The sequence below is a fragment of the Oryx dammah genome, unplaced genomic scaffold, assembly GCF_014754425.2.
Source record: "Oryx dammah isolate SB20612 unplaced genomic scaffold, SCBI_Odam_1.1 HiC_scaffold_28, whole genome shotgun sequence".
Lineage (NCBI taxonomy): Eukaryota > Metazoa > Chordata > Mammalia > Artiodactyla > Bovidae > Oryx > Oryx dammah.
In genome coordinates, this window is record NW_024070212.1 from 85,066,785 (window position 1) to 85,077,468 (window position 10,684).

A 10,684-nucleotide genomic window follows, 5' to 3' on the forward strand; every position below is an offset into this window, starting at 1 on the left:
TCTTTCCAAGACAGCATTTCCCTCTCAGCATCTATCTAACGCCCCTGTTGAGAATTTGAGTATCTAGATAAATGGACCCAGGCCTTTGAGATCTTGGGAAAAAGAGGTGTGACATAACAGAACACATAAGCTCTGTTCTGGTTCTGTTTCATTTCCCAAGCAACCTGGTGAAAAGCAAGCCCTAGGGGAATCTAGGGCAGGGCTCTGCTTTGCTCTTCATCGGTCGTGGAGTCTCAGCCATGCGAAGAAAATGGGGTGGTGTGAAGGCAGCAGATTTGAACTGAAAAGCCCTGCTTTTGTAGCCTGTCTCCTGCATTTATTAGCAAGTGAGTCAACCCATCTGACTCTCGGTTTCTTCATCCAGGCAATGGGGACAATTACCTCTATCTCTCAGAGCTGGCGAGAAGATCCAAAAATACTGTGCCTGGGACTTCTCTGGTGGTCCAGTGGCTAAGACTCTGCACTCCCAATGCAGGGGACCCAGGTTCAATACCTGGTCAAGGAGCTAGACACCACAAGCCACAACTAAAGATCCCATGTGCCACAACTAAGATGGGCTGCAGCCAAATAAATAAATAAATTTTAAGTCCCTTTATCCTGTACATTAAAAAACCACTTTGCCTCCTGGTTTGGCCTCTCGGGGCTGGTTTCTCTGATGGGGTGCAGGGCTGGAGCTGGTTGACACGCGTGGTGTCCCCACCCCACCCCACCCCTGCAGCTGCTTCTAACAAGAAACAGTGAGCTCCTTGAAGCTGCTGGCTACCGACTTGAAGTCACCCCAAGTTGAATCTTCGAGATCCACAACTTTCTCACAGGCTGGGGTATAACTTCTTCGATAGAAAGGTTCCCCAAATCAAGGGGTCCACCACTCTCTTGTTTTAATTTATTTTTTGGTCTAGGAATAAAGAACCACCACAAGTACAGTAACACAGATGTTGTTGGGAGGGATTGCTGAGAAGAATGAGGAGGAAGAGAGCCAGTGTGACACAGTTGCTGGGGAGACCAGACTGGCTAGAGGAGCTGGCTGAGCCAAGGAGAGCTAAATTGTTCAGTTGTGGCCAGCTCTTTGCAACCTTATGGACTATAGCCCACCAGGCTCCTCTCTCCATAGGATTCTTCAGGCAAAAATACTGGAGCAGGTTGCTATGCGCTGCTTCAGGGGATCTTCCTGACCCAGGGATCAAACCCGCATCTCCCACAGATCCTGCGTTGCAGGTGGATCATTTACTGCTGAGCCACCGGGTTGAGCCAATAGAAGCCCTTTAAAACCTGGCTCAGGCATCTCCTCCTCCAGGAAGGCTTCCCTGAGCACATCCTCCAGCCTGAGATGGGTACCCTCTAGGCCCCAATCGCCTGTGCTCACTTCAATCACAACACTTAACGCATGAGGCACTGTATGTTTCCAATTGTTCTCTTTGTGAGCAAGTGATGGGAAATTATTAATCTTGTGAGCCCAACAGTGGGCATAGTGCTTGTCATACAGTACTTTTGCCCAAAATGTTACATGCTCTGGAATGAATTGCTGTCTACTTGATTAAGTGAGCGTGAATTCACCTCTCCTAATACCAGTACCAAGGAGGTACCGTCCCTCACTGGGACACAGTCACAAGTAATGCTGAAAATCAAATGGGTAGTAACTACATGGAGCCATGGAAGTCATCCATTCATGGTTTATGGCAGGAAGGACCCAGTCAGTGGAGGATGAGTAGGGAAAGCAGGACCAGCCCCTTCCCTCTCTCTGCCCACACCAAGGAAAGGAGAATGGGCAGCAGGGTTCCAGCTCATGAGGCTTGAGTTCGAGTCTAACTTTTGCCCCAGGAAGACCTGAGGTGTCAAGCAGGGAAAGTAAGGCAGATGCCCAGGAATTTAGACTAGACAGCTTGATGTGAGGAAGAAAAATTATAGCTTAGAGGTTGTAAGAGTGCCAGGATGGATCTAGCTTGTTGGCAGTAAAATTGTCCCTTGGCCCAAAGGGCTGCTGCTACTGATAGTCAACTAAGAGAACACAGGATGGCAGAAGCAGATACGGGGAATGCCTTCATCACAGTGATGCTAACACAGCGAAAATATTCAGGCTCTGTTTAAAACTTATCAGTACAGATCTCCGGGGAGCTATATTTTTATTAACTTCCTCTTTGGGACTGTGTAATTGAAGGCAATCAGAAAAAGAAAATTATTTCGTTCTGAAATTATCTCTCTTCTCTCAGTGCCAAAGATGTGAGATCACCTTGTACCTTAAATAGAAAAGTCTCCATGCTATAAACTGTGCAAAAATGAAAGATCAGAAGATGGATAAGATGGGGCCCTCATTTGTCTGGGTTCCTCTCATGTGTAAGCAAGACAGAAGCTGGGGTTGGGGGATGGGGGTGGATAGTCTGCTCAGAAGAGAACATATGGGAAGCCTGGCCAAAGGCTTTCCTTGAATGCTTTCAGCCAAGAAAGGAGGAAAAAGTAGAGGAGTTCTTTCCATGAGGTGCTCCATGACAGTTCACAGGTATAGATCAAGGTTTATCAACCCTTGACACTACTGACATTTGTTGCTAGATGATGCTTTGTTGTGGGGCCATCCTGTGCACTGCAGGAGGTGAAGCAGCATCCCTGGTCTCTGCTCACTAATGCCAGTGACAACCAAAGATCCCTCCAAATGTTACCAAACATCCCTGAAGGGGCAAAATTACCCACCCCACCTCCACCTCAAACTACTAGAACTACTGGTCTAGAGGAACAGTGAAACTTAGAGTCAAGTCTGAGCTTGGATAGGGCTTCCCAGTAGAGATCTTGGACATGTAGGAGGCTCTGGACAACGTACGGTCCTACTGACATCGGGGGCACTATTATTACTAGACTATCTTCTCAACATCCAAAAATCCAAAAACTGAATCAGAGAAAGAACTAAAACCACAAAATTCATGAAGAAACTCTACTCAAAATCTAACTCAAGGAAAATATGAAATTAAGCACCAAATTCAATTCTGAACTCCTTGGAAGCCAAGATAGAATGGGGAATTTGAAGACTATTATAGTTCTTGTTTTCAGATTAGAGTAAGTATACCTTTTTTATTTGTCTGAAGAAACTCAGTTCCCTCCTATAACTGAACTTTATGGGGGATTTATCAGAAGATCTTTATAGAAAGATTACTGAAAAAAATGTAAGGACTAGATAAATGGCAATATAGCAATGAGGTAGGCAGAGAAGAATTAAGGCCCCACATATCCTAGAAAAGAGCAAAATACAGTTTTTTCATCTATGTAACCAGTATTTCTTGCTCACCATCTACATGTCCAGCACCACACTAGACACAGTTTGGATATAGGTCTATAGACACTAGAGCTGTATCTCTGAATAAGACAAAAAGTATCCTGGTTTTCCTAGAGCTTACACTCTTTTTGGATCAGAATCAACTACTTAATTGTGTGTCTTTAAACAAGTCATTCCATCTTGGGGTGCCTAAATTTCTCCAACTGTAAAATGAGAATAATACCTACAACAGGACAAGACTGATACTGTAGGTGTTCTTTGAAGGCTTAACATCCTTTGAATGTTTGTTTAGCATTTATTTGCTCCCCTGGTGGCTCAGAAGGTAAAAAAATCTGCCTGCAATGCAAGAGACACTTGTTGTATCCCTGGGATGGGAAGATCCCTTGGAGAAAGGAAAGGCAACCCACTCCAGTATTCTTGCCTGGAGAATCCCATGGACAGAGGAGCCTGGAGGGCTACAGTCCATGGGGCCACAAAGAGTGGGACATGACTGATCACACATGCAACAGCATCAACAAAAAGCCAAACAATCAGCAGATGAGACGTCTAAGGGTCTGAGGCTGCAGAGCAAGCTAAAGAGCATAGAGAGTCAAGGGCAACCAGAAACGCTACACCCGGCCACTCTGCTCCTACCCATGGATTCCAGAGGAAGCTCAGCCCCTTCCCCCATTCTCCCCTACCTCCTCCACCCTGGCTTCCGCTGCCCAGCCAACATTATTTTCTGGGCCCCTTTAATTTGGAGGCTTTTAGGGCCATATCCTGCCATCAATTTGGGGGTTGACTTCAATGAACGTTCTGTGCAGGGCGGGAGAGGGGCAGGATGCAGCTTTCTCCTGGCGGGCCCTGATACAATAGGGTTTTCTACTGAGATCAATGGATTAATTGCCAACGCTCCATTTGGGGCCATAAGGAGTTGCTTTGTTTTCCCATAGTCGGCAGTTGGGGCTAGGCGGCCAAATTTCATTTTTGAAAAGTCAGGGAAAACAATTTGGTAAAAAGGGGTGGGGGCGGAGGGGTACGGGAGAGCAATTTTGCTCATTGCACTAAAGGTCAATAACAATTATAGTGAAAATTCAGAAGGCTCATTTGTTCTCTGACTGAGGCCCCGTCTGGAAAATTCCATCCAGAAACAATTTGCTGTCTCTCCTCTTGTTTCCCCTCCTCCACCGGGCTCTCTCACCACTAAGGCCCCAGCCAACCACACCATGCCCACCCTCTCACCCCTCCTTCCACATCAGAAACTCTGTCCCCAGGAAGCAGCCTCAAATGTTGAGAAGGGAGAGGAGAGTCGTGAATTCTCTCCCTTTCCCTCAGGAGGTTGAGGAAAGCATGAAAAAAAAAGCCATCCTTTCTTTCTCCCTGCAGTGGTGGGAATGCTTAGAGCCTGGGTAGGCAGGAGGTAGAGCTCTAATTCTGCCATTTAACAGCTAATAAACTTGGGAAAGGAGCTTCCAGGTGGCTCAGTGGGCAAAGAATTCACCTGCCAGTGCAGGAGACGCACTTCTGATCCCAGGTCGGGAAGGTCCCCTGGAGGAAGCATGCCTACCCACTCCAGTAGTCTTGCCTGGAGAATCCCATGGACAGAGGAGCCTGGCAGGCTACAGTCCCTAAGGTCTCAAAGAGTCAGACACAACTGAAGCAACTGAACACACACAAACTTGGGAAAATCCAGCTCTCTGAGCATCCACAGGGTCGTGTGTACAATGGGAACAGTAATGGTGACCTCCTGAGATGACTGAACAATTAATTGAGATATGACATGCAATCTGCACTGGAGTTGAGACCGAAGCCTGGGGACTTCCCTGGTGGTCCATTGGTTAAGAATCTGCCTTGCCATGCAGGCTACGCAGGTTTGATCCCTGGTCAGGGAACTAAGATCCCACATGCTGAGAAGCAATAAGCCCCCATGCCACAACTAGAGAGTCCTCATGCTGCAGTGAAAGATCTCACATGACACGTGAAGATCCTGTGTGCCGTAACTAAGAGCCTATGCAGGCAAGTAAATGAATAAAAGAAAGGCGAATTACAAGGCTAATTACAGCCTAAAACAGGAGGCTCCCCCTGTGTGGAAACATTCCCTGCTAACCTGTTCCCATACCAAGCCCTCCACTTTCTAGACCCTCTGGCTTTTTCAGCCTTAATGCCCACTCCACTCTCCCTTCTCTGTACTTAATCTCTCCTTCATCCTCACTGTGGTTCTGGACTCTACTCTGGAATACACGCATTCACATCCTACTCATCCAATGACTGAGCTTAATCAACAGTTTGATTCTGTCAGCTACAGTGCATTGATTCTCTTCTCTACACATAGCACATTGCTTCCAAATGCCCTCTAAGTCCCACATTCTGCTTAGCTGTAGTTGTCTCAATCATACATGTGTTTATTAAACATTTAGAATCGTGGTTAAGAACTCCAGCTCTGGGATCAAGACTGCCTGTGTTTGTAATTCAACCCCTCTTCTTGTCAGCCCTGGGATCTTGGCTGTTTCGTGCCTCAGTTTCCTCAGTTGCAAAATGGGAGTAATGACTGCAACTACCACAGAGGTGTCTGGTAAAGCTAAGTGAGATGAACCAGACAATGTAACACATGTAGAATCATTCAAAGAATGCTTGGAATTTGCTCAATAAGTCCTGGATAATGTTATTATTAAAAACCCAGTCTGTTTCAGAGTCTAGGGATTCAATGATAAAGAAGACAGGCTTTCCTTCAACAAATATTTAAGTGCCTTCTATATGCCAGGAACTGTTCTACTTCTAGTAGGAAGGGGAGAGGAGTAGAGATAGATAATAACAAACCAATAAGTATAATAACAAGAAAAATGTCATCTTGTTAAAAGTGCTGTTTTGCAAATTACAACAGATTGAAGTGATAAAGTGTAGAGGGATTTTTAGATGGGAGGCCAGGGAAGGTCTCTCTCTTTTTTCAGAATATATATGTTTTAGTATTTATTTTATTATAAGAATTTCAAACATAAAAATAAGCAGACAGAATAATATAATGAAAACCCCCTATCACCCAGCTTCAACAACGGTCAGTCCATGGCCAATCTTGCCTCATTTGTGCCCCCATTCACTTCTCTCCTTCCCATATTTTAAAAATTTATTTATTTTTAATTGGAGAATAACTGCTTTACAATGAATAATTGCTTTACAATGCTGTATTGGTTTCTGCCATACATCAACATGAATGAACCATAGGTATACACATGTCCCCTCCCTCTTGAACCTCCCTCCCACCTCCTACTTCATCCACAAGCCCCCATCATCACCCCACCCCCACCTCCCACCCCCCACCACCCCACCCCCACCCCTACCCAGGCTGTCACAGAGCACCAGGTTGAGCTCCTCCCAGGAAGGTCTCTTTGAGGAGGTGGCATTTAGGCTGCAGTGTTCCCAATCCTGGAGGGACTGTTAGTGGTGGGTGCACACTGGCTGTCCCTGCTTGATTTGGTGCTCCTGAGAAGAAGAGATGGTCATGTTCATCTCTGTCCCTCCCCACACCAAATTCTGCAATTAGCATGTAGTATATACAGATGAATGGGGACACTGAATTTGAACCTTGACTCTCACTCCCTCAAGACAAGAGCAAGGGAGGGCGTGGCTCGGGGGCAGAGGTCAGTTAAGGATATAAGGATGATGATGCGGATGGAAATGATAACAGATTGACTGGACGGCAAACACCCTTATGTTCTTTTGAAGGAGCTGTAGGGTGTGAGCACCACAGCTTTGGAGTCAGGCAAAGCTGGATTTGCATCTCAGCTGGAAACACTACGGCCTCACTCCCATCTTCTATAAAATAGACCCAATTACACCTCATCCCAGGTGGATTATTAATACTGCAAAAGACCTTGAAGGTAAAGTGGCTTCATGGAGTAGACATTCCATAAGTATTCATTCTCCTCCCCACTATGTCAGACCCCTGAGGCCAAGAACTACATTCCTGGACTCATCACACAGAAACATGTATAGGAAAATGTAGACCATTCTAGTGACTACTTGTTCATCTCCTATTCAAATGCCATAAAATGTTTTTCCAGGGAAATAAAATAGTAGGAAAAAGGAAGGATGCTTTAAAAAAAAAATTATTCTCCCTTCTCTGCTGCCCTCAAAAAAAAAAAAAAAAAGGTTTCCAGAACATCAAACGCTCCTCAAAGAATCAACAATATTTTTTGATGATGGAAGTATGAATAATCAGACACATGGATTACATTTCCTTAAATTATGCACAGCCCAAAAACTAGGAGGGAAGGGAACGTGCTGGTAAAATTTTTTTCACATTTTATTGAAACCTCAAGGTCTGAGGAACACTTTCATGGTTATTACACATACACACACATTTCCTGTGTCCAACTATCAAGAAAGAAAAATGAATACACTGAGCATTTTTTTTTCCCCTGTTCAAAGCTTTGTCTTTTCTCCAGTCATCTCTAATTCCCGGCACCAGCCTCATTCATAGAAATAAAAGGACCACACATTGGTTGGGTTCCCAAGCTCTGCACCTTACCAGATGTGTGACCTTAAGCAAGTCACTTAAATTCTCAGAGCTTGAGTTTCCTTTGTGGCAAATAGGAATGATGGTCTGACCTTCATAAATGATGCTGGGGATTAAATGCAATGAGACGTGAACATACCTTGGAAACTGTACAAGGTCAGGTAGGTACGAGGGATGGGAGCGGCACCAGGAAGTTATCCCCATGTTGACACGCAGAGGAGTGCACTGGCAGCAGTTAAAGGACCTGAGTGTCCGCCTTCAAACGTCCCCTATGCTGATGCTTGAGATGTGTGTTCCTAGGCAGACATCTAAGCCATGCTCTCCATACTCCACTTACTTATTTGCAAAATGGGATGCTGCTGATAATAACAGTACCTACCTCATACAGTGGTGAAAGTTTTAGTCGCTCAGTCATGTCTGACTCTTTGTGACCCCATGGACTGTAGCCTACAAGGCTCCTCAGCTCCTCTGTCTGTGGAGTTCTCCAGGCAAGAATACTGGAGTGGGTTGCCATTCCCTTCTCCAGGGATCTTCCCAACCCAGGGATCAAACCCAGGTCTGCTGCACTACAGGCAGATTCTTTACCATCTGAGCCACCAGGGAAGCCAAACAGTGGTGATAAGGATTAAATTAGGAAATATTGACAAAGCACTTGGGTTAGTGCCAATGTTTTGAAAGAAAGAACAGGAAGGGAAGGGAAGAGAGGAAAGAAGGGAGGGAGGGGAAGAGAAGGCAGTAGAAGAAATGTCCGAGCAAAGATTCCTTGTACTAGAAATTCACCTTTTAGTTGTTGGGGTCAGGTATTATCTTTTCCAGGAATACTTTTAGAAAATGCAAACATACTTCAAAAGCATGGCACAGCAATTCAGATTCAGTGTGTCCTTATTGAGAACCTACTGTATGCAAGGCAGTGTGCTGTCTTAGGTAATCGTTTGGAAAATCTCTGACTTTTTGGAAGGTGGGCGTAAGAGGAGGTGACAAATGGAAAAGAGAGAAAAAGAGGAGACACGGGGAGAGACAGAGATGAAGAGCCACTTTTCCTGCTGTGGCTCTGGCATTGGACAGACTTGGGTCCATATGTTAGCTCTGCCAGTTACTAACTATGTGACCTTGGACCGGCAAGGACAAATTTAGACTCTACTTCGCTTGAAAAATGGGGATAATGATCATAGGCTATGTGGGGATAAAATGAGACAAGGTGTTAAAACATCTCATTTTCCTTTTCCCAACTCCACATTTTTGTCACATGCCTCCCAAAACTTCTGTGCGGTGAGTAGAAAGAAATCTTTCATGGCAGCACCTAGGAAACTAGAGTCAGAACTCCCACGAGAGGAAATCAGCTTGCCACTTTCTCTGTGCACTGAAAAGGGCATTTTTGCATGAAGACCATGCTCTACTAAGCTCATAAGAAGCGCATTTCCTCCGTGTGACATTCCCAATCAATTTCAGCCAGCGGTAACCAAGTGACTAACTCTTCCTCTGGAGGCCAAGAGCCAGCACTGGTTGTTGACTTCTCCCGAGCCTCTCAAGTACAGAGATGATTCCTGCCGGATACTGCTCTTGGAGGAAATGAGGGAGAAACTCAGCTTTGGCTCCCACCGTTCAACCAATAATAAAGGAAGCAGGGAAAAAGCTGAGTTAGAAAGAGAGGCTACATAACCCTCTTCCTGGATCCTGGCAGATGCCAGAGGAAGAATCAGTGAGTGAGTAATACTGTAGCCGGGAGTCCAAAAGCTGCAGCTGGAGGTCTGTGCCAAGAAGACAGTGCCAGGTTTGGTTCTGAGGCAGAGGGGGCCGCTCTTGGGCCAGCCTCAGCCGGATAGGGAACAGCTCAGCGTGAGTCAGGGGCTGGGTCTCTGCTCCAAGAGTCTCAGGCAAGCCACATCCATTCAGATGCACCGCCCACACAGATGGAGCTGTCTTTGCAGAGACTCAGGTGGCTTTTCTTGGGGGTGGTATGTGCCGGGCATTGAATGCAAATGATAGAAAAATTCTGTGGTCTAAGCACAAGCCAGCACAAAATGGAATGCAGACGGTCCGGGTCACAGGTACCAGGCCTGTCCCCAAGGCCTTGGGCTGCCAAGCTGCCACACTGCAAATGACAACAGCTACCATTTACTGATTGCTCGTCAGATCCCGACACTGTGTCAGTGCCAACAGCTCCAAAGCCCTTGTGTATAATTACAGAGCGCGATGAGAGCAGAAAGCACAGCGAAGCTGGAGAACATTAAGCCACTCCCCCCACCCCCAACTCACTACCTCAATTTCCCCACTGCAAAACAGGTATGATACCTGCCTACATTATGGATTACTTTGAGAATTGCAGTACAGTGGTTCAAAACTCAGACTTTGGAGTCAGAAAAATCTGGGTGTGAGACTCAGCTCTGCCTCTAATTCACTGTGTGACCTCGAGTAAGTTTCTTAGCCTCTCTGAACTTCTGTTTCCTCATCTGTTATCACTAGAGAGCCAGCCTCAAAGGCTTATGACAAAGATCAGATTAGTGAAGAGGAACTAAAAAGCCTCTTGATGAAAGTAAAAGAGGAAAGTGAAAACGTTGGCTTAAAGCTCAACATTCAGAAAACGAAGATCATGGCATCTGGTCCCATCACTCCATGGGAAATAGATGGAGAAACAGTGGAAACAGTGTCAGACTTTATTTTTTTGGGCTCCAAAATCACTGCAGATGGTGATTGCAGCCATGAAATTAAAAGACGCTTACTCCCTGGAAGAAAAGTTATGACCAACCTAGATAGCATATTCAAAAGCAGAGACATTACTTTGCCAACTAAGGTCCGTCTAGTCAAGGCTATGGTATTTCCTGTGGTCATGTATGGATGTGAGAGTCGGACTGTGAAGAAGGCTGAGCGCCAAAGAATTGATGCTTTTGAACTGTGGTGTTGGAGAAGACTCTTGAGAGTCCCTTGGACTGCAA

The 10,684-nt window shown here is 45.6% G+C and overlaps 1 non-coding gene across 1 annotated transcript; it reads left to right on the forward strand.

Moving 5' to 3' along the window:
• The first annotated feature begins 432 nt into the window (after positions 1 to 432).
• On the forward strand, positions 433 to 505 carry TRNAG-CCC. Its single transcript has one exon. It is a non-coding gene; the product is annotated as a tRNA-Gly (tRNA).
• Positions 506 to 10,684: the final 10,179 nt, after the last annotated feature.